The sequence below is a fragment of the Patella vulgata genome, chromosome 5 (assembly GCF_932274485.2).
Source record: "Patella vulgata chromosome 5, xgPatVulg1.2, whole genome shotgun sequence".
In the NCBI taxonomy this organism is placed as follows: domain Eukaryota; kingdom Metazoa; phylum Mollusca; class Gastropoda; family Patellidae; genus Patella; species Patella vulgata.
Window position 1 is genome coordinate 77269678 of NC_065883.2, and position 21143 is coordinate 77290820.

At 36.8% G+C, this 21143-nt stretch overlaps 1 long non-coding RNA gene across 1 annotated transcript; it reads left to right on the forward strand.

The window, feature by feature from the left end:
• Positions 1 to 5292: 5292 nt before the first annotated feature.
• Positions 5293 to 11347, forward strand: LOC126822644 (uncharacterized). The gene is made up of 6 exons (XR_007680920.2): positions 5293 to 5715; positions 8259 to 8456; positions 8926 to 9033; positions 9570 to 9647; positions 10560 to 10615; positions 10834 to 11347. It is a non-coding gene; the product is annotated as an uncharacterized LOC126822644 (long non-coding RNA).
• The last annotated feature ends 9796 nt before the right edge of the window (positions 11348 to 21143 follow it).

A 21143-nucleotide genomic window follows, 5' to 3' on the forward strand; every position in this document is an offset into this window, starting at 1 on the left:
ATATTATCTTATTAAATATCTTATTAAATGTAACCAATTTCTTAATTAATCGTCATCTGTATAAACCATGATTTTGTTAAAATAAAAATATCTTAAAATGCGCCAAACTTTAAAATTGATTAAAGTACCAAACAAATAGATATTTATTTGGGTAAAAACGAAATTGTCGTCATAATATGGTGGACAGATAGAGCCAGTGGAATCTACAGTTAATAGATCAAGCCGCAAATACTACCAAGCATAGGCAGCTCCCGTTTCATGGAATGTGTTATGTGTTATGTGTTATGTCGCATCACAAATCGATTCAGATATATTTAACATATTTAATATGACATCTGATTTAAACATACATTATGACGTCACATTAATAATGATGTCATAGTATTAAACATACATTATGACGTCACATTAATAATGATGTCATAGTATTAATCATACATTATGCAAGAGCTAAATCTGTCTATTGCAGGTCTTTCTTTAGGCCTGAAATGTTATCTAAATTATTAGACATTTATTAACCTATCCAGACCATAATCAACTCTAGATGACATCGCTAGCCTGCGATCTTTAGTGGATTATGAGCCGATTTACTGCATAACTTTCCTTCACGATTTAACGATTAATTGGATAATCGAGACTACGGTGTTTATCGTACTGACTTTAGTAATGATGATCGAGGCTAGGCAAAGATTTCAATCGCTTAGTTCTCGGTTCATAGTGGATCAATTTGACTGAAAATTTCAGCAAATTGCCTTTACATTATCTAATTTTTAACTATTATAGTGAGAACTGCCAACTCGTTATAATCTCCAATAATGTATCTTTAAATAAATTGTAACCGTTGTGTAAGTAAACTAGAGTAATCGCAAAACACATTAGAAGAGCACAATTTGATGGGAAACAATCAATGGTTGACGAGATATCCTCTTCTTGTTATCATTGTGCTTGATAACGGTAAGATGCCAATCGTTGAAACATCGTGATTTTGGTTCCAGACAAGCTGAATCACCAGTACCCTCACCCCCTTTACCCACCCACCCGTGATAAATTTTTATGTATAGGAATACAAGAGAAAGAGAGAGAGAGAGAGAGAGAGAATACGAGAGAGAGAATACGAGAGAGAGAGAGAGAGAGAGAGAGAGAGAGAATACGAGAGAGAGAGAGAGAGAGAGAGAGAGAGAGAGAATACGAGAGAGAGAATACGAGAGAGAATACGAGAGAGAGAGAGAATAAGAGAGAGAGAGAGAGAGAGAATACGAGAGAGGGAATACGAGAGAGAGAATACGAGAGAGAGAGAGAGAGAGAGAGAGAGAGAGGGAATACGAGAGAGAGAATACGAGAGAGGGAATACGAGAGAGAGAATACGAGTCAGATGATTTGTGTCATGTTGGGCTATTTGTGGTTATAAAGATTAACATCTTTAGTTCGTAGAGGATACAATGGAGTGAGAATTATCAATTGGAGTTATCCCACTTCACTTCGTAACGAAATAAAGTAATGGAAAATCATAAATTTTATGCGTTTCACGAAGATCGGGTACATCTTAAAATTTAATTTAAATAGATTTTAGTTAAAACTGCTTGCGTCCGCGCAGTGCACATTTCCGGTGCGGGCACTTACGGTATAAACAAATAGGCTTCGGAACTGAAAACTGTTGACAGGTTAAACTAACGGTTACAATATCAACGGTAGAATTTCATACGTTGTGCAATATTTGCACGTGGACAGTCGTAGAGATAATGAAATAAATGCGTTAATTGTTTATTATTCGTTTCAAACTGTATTGGTGGGTTGGCTTTGAACTGCTTTAGTGACCTTGGCATTGATTTACTCGCAGCCTTCAATGTAAATACTGCATATCGATAAACTAAATCGCTTGAATTTCGTAGTGGGAATTGTGGTCCGGCTCTCACCACTTCAAAAGCTGTTCCTTTCAAAACGAATTAGCAGCCTGTAACGGTGTCATATCGAGTAAGAGTATGAGCTGGCAGGATTTGACATGTGTTTCTCCGTAGTTTGACCAATATCAACGGTTGCTCTTTCTTTGATTGCTGATTCCATTGTAACGTGATTCGTCTCAGCTTGTTATGAACTGGGCTCATGCAAATCGATGCCTGAAACACGCTGGAGGGTACAGGCATCCACAACTGGAAATGTATCATCACCATCCACACCTAAACCAGGTAATTTTAACGTCTGAGATAAAGATATATACACAATATTAGTGCAGTCCTAGAGTAAAGAATTACAAAAATAACCAGAGATAACACTAGACGATCACAAGGCTAATAAAATATGTAGCATTGAAGAGAGTATGCGTCAAAAGTTGGGTGTGGCTTTTCACATCTAGCCAGCCACGCATAGCATAGCACATAAGGTATAGTGTTACATTGACACCCATCAACGTTAGGACTGTTTTATGCTTATTAGGGGATTATTCATTCGCCGTCTTAAATAAACATATATAATGCATTTAAAATAAACTATAAAATCCCCTAATATATATTCTTTAAAATACTTAAGAATTAAATAAAAATATTTGTTCATATTTTATTTAATATCCACACTGTTACAATACATAATATAAGAAGTGTAATTAGAAACACGGAATATTTGTGCTTTAATTAGAAACACGGAATATTTGTGCTTTAACAGTCCTTGTCTATGGATATTGTAACATAATCAAAGGATCTAATACTAACGATGACTGTGGATTTAACTTCTTTACTTTACAAGGAACACGCATTAATAACAACCAATACAAGAACATAACATTTCACATTTTGTAGTCGTTTCGGCCATCGTCTTAGTTCACGTCTGCCTCCATTGTGGTGCACCCTGTTCTGCCTTGAGCTTCCCAGCTTCTCTCTTCGTGGACAACCACAGCCCGTCTCTTTTATATCCTATACCTAAGATTAACTCCTTGATAATCATATGACCGACTACATAACAATTGATGTGTCATCTTATTTGACCACTATTTGATCATTTACATACAATATGCTCCAGTATCTCCAACTCATAGCTAGAAACCATAGCTGCTTAATATTATGTAACAATAGCAACTTTTTCAAGTTCATTTTAGGAATTCTATAAGAGTTCCTCAAATGCTAGAATGTTTGGGGAATGTGGAAGACACAGTTTGTGCTGTACATTGATGCAACCTCTTGATTTTCCATTATTTCCATTTTGTCATCAATATGATGAAGATTTATTTCATTTTATGTTTGAATGCATAGAAACGAAGAACATCAGAGATGTTTGTTTTGAACGTGTACATTTGGTAAATATCAGTCGTTGTAGAGAGAGAGAGAAATGGAGTTTAACGTCCACTCGACACAACTAGGTCATTTCGGGACTAACATATGGTTTAATTTTATTTCAATAATTCGCTTGCGCATAGGGGTCTTTAGCAGTGGGAGGAAACTGAAGCACCCAGAGAAAACCCACGAGGTTGGACAGGCGACCCTACTCCTTGTCACGTACAACCGGGGATTCGAAACCACGCCAGTCGACTCAATGACAGACTTTATGATACAGCGCGCGCACGCTAACCATTCAGCCCCCCCCCCCAGTCGTTGTAACTTTCTAAACCTGTCAAATTCTAGCGATCCTTGTATATTATTATCGATCTCCCATTATATAGAAAGCATCACTAAGTGTCATATATAAATTACTGTTGATTGTTTGTTAATATAGCTTAATCATTTGCATATTTGTACGAAAGCCCAGAAGGCCATTCCAAATTCCAAATGCGAAATTCCAAATTCCAAATTCATGTCTTACCAATCAAATAGCAAATCGTCAGCCCCCCTCAATTAAACAGATTAAAATTTGAGTAAAATTGTAATTTTACACAACTAATTAGTGCTAGTTTACCTATCTGATGCCTGGGGCCGGATAAACACCCGTTCCAAATTACTAGATTCCAAATTCCAAAGTTAACCCAGATTTTCCTGCGTGGTTCCCACTTGTCAGTGATGCATGACGGAGGGCCTGACAAGGACAGTTGTCTAGTCATTCGGATAAGACAAAAACCCAAGGTCCCGTGAACATATTGACATGCACGTAAAAGATCCCTTGACAGTTGGAATTCGATAGAAGAGTAGGCCGTAGTGCCGCTGCCCGGGCAAAATTTCCCTCATAGCACACTGTATGGCGTATGCCCGTCTTCATTAGCCCAGTTCGGAGCAAAACAGTAGGACGTTAAACCCCATTTCATTGCATTTCATATACTGATTTAAACAGACATTTTGAAATTTAATAACATTAAGACACGTTGTATCAGTTTTATTAATTTGTCACCAGATTTGTTTATATTATTACATGTTAAATATATCAATATTGTAAACAAACCTCCAATTGTCAACATGTTTGTAATAGATCGCACCTTTTGAAATATAATTGTACATCTCATTTTACAGTTGATTCACAAGTTTTGATCTTTGACCTATATTCTTCTTCATCTGGAATGTATCTTAATGGGAATTACCGATTAGGTGCACAATGTACTCGGCGTGTTTTTAACTTCTAGAGTTTAAAAAAGGGGACATTTAATTTTGTGTATGGCGTGGATATCATTATTGCTGGCTTTGATTGGTTTAAGAAGGTGATCATGTGACTTGGGGTTAACTTTACCCCTACCTGCTTGAATGACACGTGTGTTCCTTTACTTCAAACAGCACAAACAGGTAAGACATTCTTTCGATTGGGGGTATGTGATTGGGACGCTGGCTCACTAAACACAAGGGGGAGAGTCGTCTGTCCAACCTCGTGGGTTTTCATCGATCCTCCGGTTTCCCCCTACTGCTGAAGACACCTACGCGCAAGCGATTTATTTAGATAAAATTGAACCATGTGTTAGTCCCGAAATGACCAAGTTTGTGTCGAGTGGACGTTAAACCCCATCTCTCTCTAATTGTGTGGTTTCAATTCCCGGCATGTACTGTCAAGGAGTAGGATCTCCTGTCTAGCCCCTCCCCCACACTCTCCCTCTCTCTCTCTCTCAGTACATACGAGGACCCTACGTCGACCCCCAAAATGTCTACGTCATTTTTCAGCATGCTTTACTCTTAGGTAGTGCAAAAAAGGGAGACCTGACAAGGGGAAACGTGTAGTCGTTCGAATGGGACGCACACCATGACCCCGTGTACACATTAGCGTGCACTTAAAAGAGTCCTTGCCAGTTGAATCATGGATAAGGAAAACGTGTAATTGTAATTGGAGGAAAACACATTTGTATAATTCTTGGTACTGTAGATTGTAATGCTAGTATTTGTTTTATTTCAGGACATATTATTTTAATTTCTGTGATTAAACTACAAGCGTTACCTGTGATAATTATATAAACTATTTGTTATTTCATTGCATCATAACATTTACATTAGCTAGTCTAAACCGGTCTTCCAACGGCTGAGACATACATGTGCCTACCTAATTGTTGTTTGTTTGTGCATGGGCATTCCCGATTCTTTAAATAAACATTACGTTTAATTTTTACCTGTATAACTTGGTGGAGCATGAATCAAATTAGTGTCCATACATGTTTGATTTGTTTTCTGATAATTAAAATCCAAGGACACGAAGCCAAATATATACTTTGTTTACCGGATCAATATTACAACAGTGAATTACGGGAATGTTTTTATTGTACTGATCTTTGTTTCAAAGCCGAAGCCAGAAATCAAGTATCAGAATGTCAGGACAAGTGTCCAGGTATGTGGAATTCTTAATTTGTGTGACGAAAACGACTCGTGAGCTAATCAAAGCAGCCGGTAGTTATTGGAGCTGTATAGGAATTCCTCGCAAACTATAATATTGTAGTTAGTGGGGGTTTGGATGGCTGAATGGTTAGCGTGCGCGCGCTGTATCATAAAGTCTGTCATTGAGTCGACTGGCGTGGTTTCGAATCCCCGGTTGTACGTGACAAGGAGTAGGGTCGCCTGTCCAACCTCGTGGGTTTTCTCTGGGTCCTTCAGTTTCCTCCCACTGCTAAAGACCCCTATGCGCAAGCGAATTATTGAAATAAAATTAAACCATATGTTAGTCCCGAAATGACCTAGTTGTGTCGAGTGGACGTTAAACCCCATTTCTCTCTCTCTCTCTCTCGCTCTCTCTCTCTCTACAATATTGTAGTTAGTGATGACAGCGTCTTACTCATTGAATCACCATGGCTTCCGTTGCTACACGGAATGTTCATTCTTATTTCATATTATCACACTTCCGGTATAAAACAGTTGCTTCCGGCTTCTACTGCTCAAGTCCATATTATCAAATATTGGTGTATAAACAATGGGAGCCACGGTGCCTCAGTGAGTAAGAAATGAAATGAAATGAAATGGGGTTTTACGTCTTACTGTTCTGCTCCTAACCTGGGCTAATGAAGACGGGCATACGCCAAACAGTGTGCTATGAGGGAAATTTGCCCGGACAGCGGCACTACGGCCTACTCTTATATAGAATTCCAACTGTCAAGAGATCTTTTACTTGTACACCAATGTGTACACATGACCTCGGTTTTTCGTAGCATCCGAACAACTAGACAACTGTCCTTGTCAGGCGCTCCGTTCTGCATCACTGACAAGGGGAAACCACGCCGGAAAATCGGGATGAACTTTCTCGGCCAATGTAGGGATCGAACACCCGACCTCCAGGCTAGCGAGCCAGCGTCTTACCCACTTAACCACGTGATCCCCCAGTGAGCAAGACGTTTGGTCGCTAACCTGAAGGTCAGGTGTTCTATCCCCATGTTGACCGAGGTAGTTTATCGGGATTTTCCGTTGCGGCTCTATCCGTTTGGATGGGACGAAAAAAAACAAGGTCCCGTTTTCACATATTCGTGACAGTTGGAAATCGATATATGAGTAGAGCCGCAGCGCCACGGTCCGGGCAACAAAATTTCCATTATTATTACCCTCATAGCACACTGTATGGCGCATGCCCCTGTTCATTAGCCCAGTCGGAGCAGAACTGTGGGACGTTATCGAGACTTATAACTAATGATGACATACTTATAATTGGGAATACCTGTTTCAAATTAAAATATTTACGCAATATACTGTCAGTGATAATACATACCGCGGCGCACCTGTAAATAGCATGATTTAAAGCTGAACGTTGTAATTATGGAAGACCAAACATATCTTTATTCATTGTCCTTATTTCTTCATTTGTTGTCATATTCTGACATTTTTACACTAAAATATGGATTTGTATCTTAAAATCAATTTTTGTTTTACCAATCAGACATTTGTCTTAAAAGATTTGTGAATTGTATTTTGGTTTAATTTAATTTTAGTAATATAAAGATAAAATTTATTTTAGAAAATCAAAACATTAGCCTACATTTACATTTCATCAAAGATATTCAACGAAAAAAAAATCTCGAACAACAAATTTCCAAATACGATTTGTAAAACAAATACTAATTTTAAGATACAAATGTTAATTTTAAGATACAAATGTTAATTTTAGAGTAAAAATGTTGGAATACTACTACAGGAAATGAAGAAATAATTAATATGAAATGACCCATTATGTTGAAATATATGAGAGAGAGAGAGAGAGAGAGAGGTCATTTCCAGACTAACACAAAGTTCATTAGATAATTGGGAAACCTGTTGTTCTTGGCAGTAGGAGGACAGGCGACCCTATTTATTATCACGTACAAGTTTCGGATCGAAACCACACCACGTGAGCACTTGGCCACCTGACACTGCCCAGGCGTTAGATCGCCCAACCGCCCTACCCCCTCCTCTCCTCCCCTGAACTACAAAGGCTACGGTGAACAACAAGGGCCGTCAGTAGTAAACCACTGACATTTTGGAATTCGCGGAAGTCCAGTGACCGTATGTTCACCATTTTGGAAACATGTTATACCATATGCGGACAACTGGCCCAGTATGGCGTTAAACCCCATTTTATTTAATTTGGTTGCGGAAGACTGGAAACAAATGATGGGTAGGCTTGTGTTACTAAGACGAAAATTGTACGGAAGCTTGGGTCAAATAAATAAATACAAAATTCTAATTTATTTTCTAATTAAAAGATACTAATTGGGACAGAATAACTCCTTATTAGGAGAAAGGGTTTTTAAAGGACTTTGTGTTATCGATATTCACCGTTGTTAAGTCCTAATTATGATATAGTAACACCAATTTAGGGGAAACCGTATCTCCTAATTAGAACATAATATCTCTTTCGATTATTCATTCTGGATGGATGTGTACAGTGGGCTTTACATTTATTGGATATTTCAGGTTATATGACCACATCAACGACAACCTTGAATATAACCAGGTCATATGAAACTACAACCCAACCAACGACAACTCCATATGCAAGTACTACCTACCCAACGACAACCTTGAATATATCAAGCTCAATTGTAACTACAACCCAGCCCAGCCCTGTCGCTAGCGGTATTGTTCAAGGATGGATTAAAGATAGCTCTTTAGGTACTTAACACACAACCTCACCTAATTCAGAACGCGAAAGTTGAAAAGTAGAAGTTGGCAAACTGTAAGGTGACAGCCCGCACCCCAAGCAAATAAAGGCTTCCATAATATACCCCCTCCCCTACCCTCAAGGAAAAGCAAATATTACAAAAGGATGCTTAACGTCTAATCTCTGAGCATCCAACGTTTTACTAATGAGGAATGTCATACGCCGTGTTGTGTTCTTTTAAAAAATTGTTTTTATCTATAATTCCTACTGTACATTCATCTTTTACGCATAGTCACTGTGGACGTCCCGTCAGAACGACTGAACAGTGTTCTTTGCTGGGCCTCCTGTCCTATAACCTGGACACCTGAAACCACGTTGAAAAATAAAATCAAATAAGTTTAGCTTGTTTACGGTGTATTCCTGCCTCATATGTAAATTATCTTATTGTTTTTAAAACTGGTGACATGTTTTGTGTTTTAGTTGCAGAAATAAGAGTAGTTGGTATTATTATTGGTGTTATTCTTTCTGTAATACCCAGTCTACTCCTACTTTCTGTCATACTCTGTAGGAAAAGAGGTAGGGTGGAAGGTTAGTGAAATATAAATCCTTTTTTATTCTCTTGCCCGAGAGAGAGAGAGAGGGAGAGAGAGAGAGATTGCGGGGCGTTAACGTCCATTTTGGGATCAACTTATGGTTTAATTTTACTTCAATAATTGGCTTGAACGTGGGGTCTTTACCTTTGGGAGGAAACTGGAGGGTCCGGAGACAACGCGCGGTTCCAAAATAGATAATGCAAAATGAATGGATTGAAAATTTCATTCAAATTAATTTATTCTGAGCTAAGTTATCACTGTTTTGACAAGATGTGACAAAGACTGTTTATTATTGTAACAACTGTACTTGTTAAATGGCGATTGTCTTTAAATCCGTTGAAAATATCAACCATCCGATAGTCTAGAGAGTTGACTTCAGGCTCGTCATGTGAATAAATGTCTAAAATTAATGATTTATATAAAATTTGAAGCCAAAATAAAGATATGCATTAGGCAGATATACTCTTAAAAATGTATCTTTTAGCATGAAGTGTATATGATTCACGTATGGGTGTATATATATCTTTACAGGACAACAAGACTCTCTAGAACTGGAAACCATGGTCACAAACAGGCAGGATTGCTCAAGAGAGGTTTGCACATCGAATGGTAAAACATATTAATGTTTGATGCTTTGTGATTGTGAATTATCACCAACCCTCTCCGTCTGTCTGTCCGTCAATCCATCGTCCACAATTTCTTGCGATCTCTCTACAGACCTGATCATGTTAAAAGTTACTTGTCTACATTTCTGCATCAACCCGGATAATGAAGAAGGGAATATGCCAGGCAGTGTGCAATGAGTCAAATTCTCACCAGGCAGTGGCATTTGCCCTTAGTCTTCGCAAAATTCCTAATGTCAGAGTTTGGTTGACGCGCAGCGTGTAACTGGATCTCGGTTTTTTTTACCCCCCAACGACTTGACGATGACCCCCCCCCCCCCCACTATATCTCCGTCCAATCCGCTTTGGAAAGTCCCGGGGGAACTCACTGATTATCCCACTGATTGTAGGAACGTTTAGAATAAGAAATGAAACAATTAGTTTAGGCAACAGTAATATAACTTCGTAATTACAAAGACCACAAAAGCCATTTTGCAGTCTGATTAAAACACAGATCCTATTTCGTTTCGTTTTTTATAGTTCAAAATTTCGTTTTACTTGTCTTTACTACACTAGGATCTGGAAGAGTTGTTATATAATCCAAGTTCTGGTTGATATGAGGGATTAGCCAATGAAATGGTCTGTTGCCCCTAGTTCTTGACGTATGGTGCACGGAACTGTGAATATCCATTCGAAGTGAAGAAAAAGCAAACGTTGTATTTCCAAATACCCACTTGTGAAACATCAACGCTGATTGGTTAATCAAATCCCTGACGCGACCTCCAATTACGATTGACCAGATCTTCATGTAGTTGAGGCCTTCGAAAGTATTAAATAAGATTGGCTATTTTGTGACATAATTTCGAAAATTGACAAATCGGTCGTTCCTGTTAGCTGGCAACTCTTGTTTTTATTTTAGGATGTACAGCTATTCAAGACACTCAACCACCGAGGAGTTCCCTTGAGCGTTTAACGGTAAGTAAATGATATCAAATCAAATTGGATTTAACGTTCTGCTTTTTTGCATCAACTAGGCTAATAAAGACGGACATATGCCGTACTGTGTACTATAAGGGAATTTTGTCCGAACAGCGGCGCTACGGCATACTCTTATTTCAAGTGTTCGTTAAAAACGATAATTTCATATATTATGGTTTTCTAATCATAATATCATTTTTGTTTTATTTTTTCAGTTGATTACATCTTTATAACCAAAAGAGCAGTAGACCAAAATTATTTGAATTTATTAAAGATCATTTTATTATGTGTGACATTTCATAATCTACTGTGATATCTCCTTAGAAGAAATGGCTTTACATGAATTTGATTGGTCAATCAAAAAGAAACTACTTTTTTTTTATTTTAAAAAAACAGTTCATTTATTATTAAAAGTAACTTTTTTTTAATTAAAAATGAACTATTATTATTCAATTGACCTTGATGGAAACACTGGGTCAATATAAAGGACTCTGCTGTCTTAGAATGAACATTAATTTATTGAAAATATTTTATTTTACCAATTTATAATTTTTCGTTTCGTTTTATTTTGGTGAAAAAATTTGTAGATCAGTTGCCACAACAGTTGAGGCTGGATTCGCCACGATTGAAAAATAATATTTGATGTATGATGTTCAATACATTTTGAATAATCAGAAGTTTCAATGAATGACTTTTGTTTTTGATTATTTCTATTGTTTCAATGTGGACCTAGTAAGTTTTATTTAGTCTTAAATCGCATTTTATGACAGCTTTTTCAATCTGTTAGTGAAGAAAATCCGGCAACGTTGTATGGTTGTTGTACGTGATTTGAACGTACTTATGAATCGGCACTGACATTGTTTACGTTGGTCATTCTGTGAGTTGTTTTTCACCGCTGGTTTATTGTTATCAACTACAGTGACTCAATACAAACAAAAGCAAGTGGTTATTCGTATATTTACCGTACAAGACAAGCCGAAATTTCATATCAGCTATGGAAGTACCCAACACCATTAATGAGGCTAAAATGCTTCGCGGAAACGCTAAAAGGAAACTTACCAATCTTATGAAAGATGGAAATTCGCTCCTTCTCGCCGGCGAAGGTATTCCTCACGAAGAATATAAATTATTAGCCGATCTTATTAGAGAAAATTTAGATGTTCTACAGTGGACAAATGATCAAGTGATTGGACTCAAGTGTGCTGAATTGAAGCCCGACGATTTCAGTAATGAACATGATATGGATAAGGCCGAACAGGAAATTGCAAATGCCGAAGAAAATCATTTTTCAGATGTAAGCAACAGCGCTATTCCGCTTGTTCACAAGTTGATTCGCGAAACTAAACGTTTAATATTAATCGAGGATGAGAAACATACCCAGCAAGAAGTAAGGCCTACATCAACCCCGCAACCTGTACATACTAGGATGCCTAAATTGAAATTTCCAACGTTTTCTGGTGACATACGAGATTACAGAAGATTTAAGGAACAATTTCGACATTATTCGCAGAGTCTCAATGATATAGAATGTTTTTATCAACTGACAGAATCTATGGAACGTTCACGAGAGAGAAATAAGATTAAAGCTTGTAGTGGTATTAAACGAGCTTGGGAGATATTAGATGAAGCGTATGGTGATGAAGATCAAGTTGTAGAAGCTCTTATGACAGATTTAGAGAATATCAACTCTTATGAGGTCAAAGGTAGAACCAATCTTAGTGGAATGGAAAAATTTGTAGAATTTCTTCAGAACTTTGAAACTCAAATGGACTCTTTAGGCAAAAGCGCAGATCTTAGTGGAAGAGTTTTGGTTACCCAAATACGACGCAAATTACCAGAAGATCATCGTATTTTATTCCTTCAGAAGGTTCGTGATGACAACATAGACGATTCTCTGAATAGCCTCATAAAGTGGTTACACTCGCAATTAATTCTTCTTAAGAAAGCTAAAGGTCCATTTATCGAATCACGTGATAGTAGATCACCTAATAATTATCAGAAATTTCAGAGGTCTAATAAATCTGTGAATTTCTCAACGATGTCCCCTGGTTATAACCGTAATACTAGTAGTCAACAGCCAAGTATAAGCCGAGATAAGAGTGGTAACAGGGATAGAGACACCGCGAAAACAGACAACTCTGAACCTCTGAAATGCCCACTTCACCCAGAATTCTCAAATCATTATCTGAAAGGGTGTCATAAATTTAAGACACTTTCACAGCTTGAGAAATTTGAAATCATGAATAAGAATGGTATATGTCATCGATGTGGACATGATAACTGTATATCTGGTAAACCACCTTATAAATATGAACAGTGCCAGTTTATTCAACCATGTCAGATTCCTGCTTGTAAACTTGACACTCACTTCTCGTCAATCTGTCCTCGTGTTTATGGGCTTGAAGGATATCAACATTACGACGGACAGGGGCAAACGACTTCTAATTTAAATGAACAAACTACAGAATTTACACCTACAAAGAAACGAGTTAATTCGATGTTAATTCCCAAAATAAACTCTAACTTTATATCATGTGTATTACCAACCGTCATGGGTAGATTACGTCATGGTTCTAGAAGTTTTATCGTTAGAATTTTACTCGATTCTGGAAGTCAGATTTCGCTCATACGTTTTGGAATCATCAAAAGACGCGATGGAGCACTTATGCAAGACTTTAACATTACTACAGTAGGAGGTGATTCTATAACCTGTCGTTTACGAGTTTTAGAATGTGTTATTGAAAGTTTAGATGGTAAATTTTCACGACAAGTTCGCCTTACAGAGATGGAAAATCCCTGCGGTGACACGCCCATCGTTACGAACGAACAACTTCAACAGTATCCACATTTATCAGGTGTTGAAATTGATGAAGCGACCACCGAGACAATAGACATTCTTCTTGGAGTTGAAAATAGTGATTTGTTGACAGCTCTAGAATACGTCAAAGGTCCTACAGAAGATGATCCAATTGCTGCAAGATGTCCCTTAGGATGGTATATTCAAGGCGGTCGTAACACTAAAACCGAATCTAATGTTTTAATAAACTTTACTCAAGTAACAGCAATTAGTGAAATAGAAGATTTTTTAGGAATTGAACGGATGGGAATTGAACCTAAACATTGTAAATGTTCTATTGAAGCTGAAGAGAAAATCGCGACAGACGAAATGCAACAAAGCGTAACACAATTGTGTGATGGAGTTTATCAAATTAACCTTCCTTGGAAGAAATCACCGAATGATTTACCGAATAACTACGACTACGCTGTTAAACGTCTTCAGAATTTAGAGAAACAATTTAAGAATCGCCCGAAAGAATGGGAAATTTACTGCAAACAAATGGATGATCAAGTTACTCGAGGAGTCGCAAGATTTGTATCAACGATGGAATTTGATGCAGACATATCCAACAACAAGAAGATGTGGTTTCTACCTCATTTTGGAGTAATCAAAGATTCGGAGACTACGCCTGTTAGAGTAGTTTACGACGGAAAGGCTCGATTTCAAGGACATTCTCTCAATGATTATCTTGCCAAAGGTCAAAACATGAACACTGATTTATTTGATATCGCTTTACGTTTTCGAGAGTATGAAATCGGAGTAATCGCAGACATTAGTAAAATGTTTCAAGCTGTTAGAATGAATCCAAATGACTCTAGATTTCATCGTTTTGTTTTTCGTAAGAAACCCGAAGATCCTATAGAAGTTTATGAATTGACAACAGTTACGTTTGGAGATAAGCCTTCTCCAGCAGCAGCTATTATTGCTCTACGGCATGTCGCGGCTGAACATGCTCCTAATGATATTGAAATTCAACGAATTGCCAACAACCAATTTTATGTTGATGATTTGACCGATTCACAAAGATCGTTAAATGATGCCAAACAACTAAAGTCTAAACTTATATCGACCTTAGAGAAAGGAAATTTTAAAATTCGAAAATGGTTATCGAATGAGAGAAAACTTTGTGATCCCGAGTATTATCCTGATGACAGTACGACAACGGTACTTGGAACGAAATGGAATCTTAACAAAGATACTCTGAGTGTGAAGGAAGTTTCATTAAAGGATTTCACTCCTACAAAACGTAATATTTTGAGGATGACAGCTAGTTATTACGATGTTTACGGAATTTTATCTGGTATCTTGGTACGCCCGAAAATTCTATTACAACAGCTCTGGCAGTATGAAATGGGCTGGGATGATCCGATTAGTCCATATAGTGATTTACATAAAACTTTAGAGACAATTAAACATGATTTGCAGAATGTTAGTGCGATAGAAATTCACCGATGTCTTATACCTGAGAGGTTACGTGGAAAGCCCAATTTACCAAGTTCTTCACTACATGGTTTAAGCGACGCGTCAGAGGATGCCATGGGAATAGGAGTTTGGTTAAGATGGCCAGACAACGAAGATAAAGCTGATTTGACATTTGTATGTGCAAAAGCTCGACTTACGCCGTTGAAACAATCAAGTATACCACGGAAAGAACTACAAGCAGTACTTCTTCTTTCGAGATTGATGATCACAATTAGAAACGCTTTACGACTTGAGATAAGTTACATGAAGATCTGGACAGATAGTATTACAGCAATTAGTTGGTTGCGCGGACAGTCTAAATCTTTTCGTTCATATGTGTCGTATCGTGTTGGGGAGATTACGTCTGAATTTAATCCTGTGAAAGACATTGCGTATGTTCCAAGTGATCAGAATACGATTGACTTAGTGTTCCGAGGAGTCAAAGCTAATGAACTAGGTACAGTTATCAACGGGCCTGGATTTTTACGTAAATCTTCGAATGAGTGGCCAATAACTCCTAATGTTTCTATTGATAGAGAAGATACAGAACTTAAGAAATACCACGTCAGAAATGCCAAAATATTAGCTGCTCGACTTGATCAAGACAATACATTATTGGATCCTCGTCGGTTCTCAAGTTGGACTCGTCTGGTAATGGTAACAGCAAGAATCATATCGCTTAAGGATATCCCTAGGAATAAATGGTTAAAGGATTTAACGACGACCATATTTCGTTGGCCTTCTCGCAAAAGAATCAATGAAGCAAAATTATACTGGATTAGATATGCCCAAAAAGATTTGGATTTCGATAACCGTCATATAATGAAACTGGAACCAATCTACGACGATACAGATCAAGTATATAGAGTTGGAGGAAGAATTCACAATGCACCGATTTCGTATGATATTCGTCATCCGTATTTGCTTCCGAAGAAAAGTTATATTAGCTATCTTATATCTTTAGAGAGACATAAGTATTCATTACATGGAGGGCATCTAAGAACAGCAGCTGAAATACGCAAGACTTACTGGATTATTGGAGATATTAATTTATCACGCCAAATAGTTCGCCAATGTGTAATTTGTATTCGTTATCGTGGGAAGACAGTAGAGCAACGAATGGCTGATTTGCCAGACTTTCGTATAAAGCCATGTACCCCGCCTTTTCAGACTACAATGGTGGATTATTTAGGGCCAGTAAATGTTAAACTTAATCGTAATACAGTAACAAAAGGTTATTGTGCAGTTTTCACGTGTGCAGTGACAAGAGCAGTACATTTAGAATGTGTTCAGGATTTATCTACTGCAGCTTTTTTACAAGCGCTAGAACGTTTTATTAGTATCCGTGGAGCACCAGGACTTTTAATCAGTGATAACGCTACATGCTTCAGAGGAGCAGACAATGAAATACGCGAACTACAGTTACGTTTGAATCAAGATGAAATACGCTCGAACTGTCAACGTTTTGATATAACATGGAAGTTCGGACCTCCTGGTGGACCGCATCACCAGGGAGCTGTAGAACGTATGGTACAGGAAATTAAGAAATCGATGAGACATTTAGTTAAAGCAGACAAACTTTCTTTTGTTGAATGGGAAACAATTTTTGCTCAAATTAGTGGTTTATTGAATAGTCGCCCACTAACCCTAAGTTCATCGTCACCTTTGGATGATCCGCCGATAACACCGAATCATTTTCTTATATGTAGAGGAGATTTAAAAAACCCAGTTGTTCCATGTGAAGAATACACCGGAAATCTTCGTAAGAGAAGAGAACTTTGTAATACAATGATAGACGGATTTTGGCGTAGATGGATGAATAATATTCAGAAACTTTCACCTCGCGACAAATGGCCAAACACCCGAGAAAACCTTAATAAAGGAGACATAGTTTTGGTCGTTGATGAAAATGTTAAACGTGGAAAATGGAAGTTAGCAGAGATTATAAACACTTATACCGGAGATGATAATTTAGTACGAATTGTGGATGTAAAATATTCAGATGGGAATGTATTGAAACGTCCAGTAACTAAACTAGTTTTATTGATGAAAAAGGAAGAAAGACTTGATTTGTGAAATTTTAAGGTTAAACGTGACTGAAAGATTTTCTAAAATGATGATTTCAAAGTTAAATTTTCATTATTATTTCGAACTTTATCGATATTCCTATCGAGTGATGTCCCCTGGGATGTCTTAGAATGAACATTAATTTATTGAAAATATTTTATTTTACCAATTTATAATTTTTCGTTTCGTTTTATTTTGGTGAAAAAATTTGTAGATCAGTTGCCACAACAGTTGAGGCTGGATTCGCCACGATTGAAAAATAATATTTGATGTATGATGTTCAATACATTTTGAATAATCAGAAGTTTCAATGAATGACTTTTGTTTTTGATTATTTCTATTGTTTCAATGTGGACCTAGTAAGTTTTATTTAGTCTTAAATCGCATTTTATGACACTGCAATGGTTGAATTGCTGTCAAAAGATGATGTATCACTGCGCCGTGATGTTCAGTAAAAGTGAAATCTACAGCAAAGAATTATATTTATCTATTTGTGCATGTAAGAAGGGATTGGGTGATAAATAAAATCTCCTACTCGTCTTTTTTGATATCAAAAAATATCAACACTCGTTGATAAAGTAAAATAAAACTCGGCAGAGCCTCGTTTTTTGTTACTTTATCAACTTGATATTTTTTGATATTAAAAAAGACTGGTAGGAGATTCTCTATTTCTTGCTATTATACAGCCATTAATTACTTCAGAACGACGAGAGGAACTTGTTGAAACGTAGTGTGAAATAAACCCAGTGATTGTTTTCCATGTAAATTGTGTTTTTATATTACATGTTCAGTTACTAAATGCCGTATAAGGATTCCATGCTCAAAATAAGGGTAAAAATGAAATTGTAGACATAATTTGGTGGATGTATTGAGTGGGCATCTGTCCACATTTACAGTTTGTTGTCCAGAGATATAGTCGATGAACAAAATAAATTAATATTTTCTGAGGTGCAAAACTTTTTAGAATTAAGTAATAGATTTTAAGTACTGTAATCGTCATTTATCATTACCATCACTACTGTCTGAACCATCGTAAATTTTAAACGGATTTCTTCGATTATGATCAAACTACTAGTACTTATCTTTGGTTATTGTAAACTTACCTGTGTGTTTGAATTCAACTCCCGTTAAATAAAATCCATTGCACAATTTAATATCCCAACGAATAAAAAAGTTCTCTCTTGAAAAAATTGACGTATTTACTTGTATTTTTGACTGAGTTCAAGACACATGGCTTTCCTCCCGTGTTGGAAGAAACCAATGAATCTGTTGCGGGGTATGACCACGTGTTGCAATCAAAACAAAGCGTCCTCATTTGAGTTTGGGCAACGAAAAATATCAACTGAAGACAGTTCTGAGCGTATTGTGATATTGTGCAATATTTATTGTTCATCATGAAAATATATTCTTTATCAATTATTTTTGTTTTAATTTATTGTAAATAATACTTAGATCACACCATAGCCCCGACCTTCAATAGAAGGCTTAATCTCGCTTTAACTACGTACATCTTATCAGATTGTAAAATATATTTTTGTATACATGTATATTGATGTATGCGTATGTTTTGTATAATGTTCTTAATGGACGTAAATAAAAAGTTGAATTTGAAGTTGAAGTTGATGTTGTAAAACTCATCGTTGTTGCTTCAGGAACATGCATATAGCCCTATAATTTTAAATACCCTGTACACGTACGTTAGATCTATCATGTTTTATATCAGATTAAAGATATTCATGGGTAAAATTTAAGACCTGTAAAACGAATGTCATTGTTTTTGTGTCGTATTTGTGTTCAAAAGAAAATTCATTCACCCGACTCTAATCAAAAATATGATTAAAACAAAATATTTCAACAGGTAAAAGCTATAAACTTTGCAGAGATTTTACTAGAATGTTAAAGGGACTATCCCGAACAGAGTCTCAAAATTAAAAGTCCGAGTACGTATGAAAGTTAAGCGCCAAAATATAAAGAAATTGTGTATTTCCCTGTCTCAAAATTTCAGCTCAAAATATTGAGTCATTTGGACATGAACGTCAAAACTGCTTATCCGGACACGTAACCCTTTTAAGATTTTGGGTCAGTTCTTTCGTTGGGTGACCTGATAATCGATTCCCGTTTTTTTAGAGGTTTACACAGTGAATGACCCATGTGTTGTACTTGATAATGAAAGGTAAATTTCACCTACACATTATTTTTATAAAATAAAAGGCTGGTTTTATTAAGACACTGCATAAAACAGCTTTGGGGACCGATCCCCACTTCCAGATTAAGACTGACGGGTTTAAGTTGATTGAAAACGTATCAAATATATTGAGTTAGTTGCTCGGCCCTAAGGTAGAGGATTTTCAGTGATTTTAACACAAAATTAACCAGTTTTATTCTCCAAAATATTATCGGGATTGGCTCTTTAAAGATAGTAACAAACTAAAGAAATACGGACAGTTATTTGTGTGAACGCCCAGACTCAATACCGACCGGGATTACACAAAACTTGAATTGTCGTAAAAGTACCACACACCGTGACATCTTGTAACCTCTTTATACGAAATGATCTCTCCCGAAGAGTGATGTAATCGCCTTCCATTTTGGTATTTCTCCATGTCAAAAGTTTGTGGGAATTCAATTTTTTCAAGAGAGAACTTTTTTATTCGTTGGGATATTAAATTGTGCAATGGATTTTAATTAACGGGAGTTGATTTCAAACACACAGGTAAATTTATAATAACCAAAGTTAAGTAGTTTGTTCATAATCGAAGACATCCGTTTAAAATTTACGATGGTTCAGACAGTAGATTCTGTTTACATACATGTATTTGTACACTTTCAGGCCTTAAACCAAAATAGTCATCATGTATATCAATTAAGATTTTATTTGTAGAATATTATTGTATACTTGCACAATTGTATTAATTAATAACACAATATGAATAGTTTCGGCTATATACATGTATTTAAGTAAACTAATTGTAATTATATTGTTTTGTTGAAGGGAGAGGGGGATATAGGCCTAGCCTGTCCCCTAATCCCATTCTTATTGAATAAAATATAGGTTAATCCACCCTAAACTGAGCATTTAGCGATTGAATTTTGGGTCTAGCCTCGACTATCATTACTGAAGTCGGTACGATAAAAACCATAGTCTCAATTATCCAGATTTTATTTACTCAGCAGCAGCAGACCGGGTTCTAATCCAATAAATATCACAGGCTAGCGATGACATGGAGAGTTGATTATGGTCTGGATAAGTTTATTAATGTCTAATTAATAGTTTATATATCATTTCAGGCCTAAAGAAAGACCTGGAATAGACTGGCCCCGTGTTCACAAAGCATTCTCAGACTTACGATAAAGATTTTACTCAAAATATTTCGTCTTATTTTTACTTAAATATAGCCCCTTATAAAACTCTTGTTATTTTAATATATCAAATACGTCAATAAGAAACTATGTGCAAATTTTTGTTTTTCTGGATCAAAGATATTTCTCTTAAAAAGTGATTGAAAGTTGAGTAAATTTTTAACTTAAGCCTGAGAATGCTTTGTGAACTTAGGGGGGTTGGATGGCTGAATGGTTAGCGTGCGCGCGCTGTATCATAAAGTCTGTCATTGAGTCGACTGGCGTGGTTTCGAATCCCCGGTTGTACGTGGCAAGGAGTTGGGTCGCCTGTCCAACCTCGTGGGTTTTCTCCGGGTCCTCCGGTTTCCTCCCACTGCTAAAGACCCCTACGCGCAAGCGAATTATGTAAATAAAATTAAACCATATGTTAGTAACGAAATGACCTAGTTTGTGTCGAGTGGACGTTAAACCCATTTCTCTCTCTCTCTCGCTTTGTGAACTTGGGGCCAGATTTACCTCTTGCATAATGTATGTTTAATACGACATTTGACTTAATTAAAATGTAACAGTAGTGTAGGTAAACTAGATGGGACACAATCTATAAACACGACGTTTCGACAAGTATCCTCTTGCCGTTAGCATAAAACCAGCTGTGATTGTTTCCCATAAAAATTGTGTTCTGTTCACGTTTACAGTCATATTGGTTCCAGACTGACATTTTCTTGACAATCACCCCGTCCCCCCTCCACCCCCTCCACAGGCGACCCTACTCCTTGTCACGTACAACAGGGGAATCGATAACACGACAGTTGACTCAAT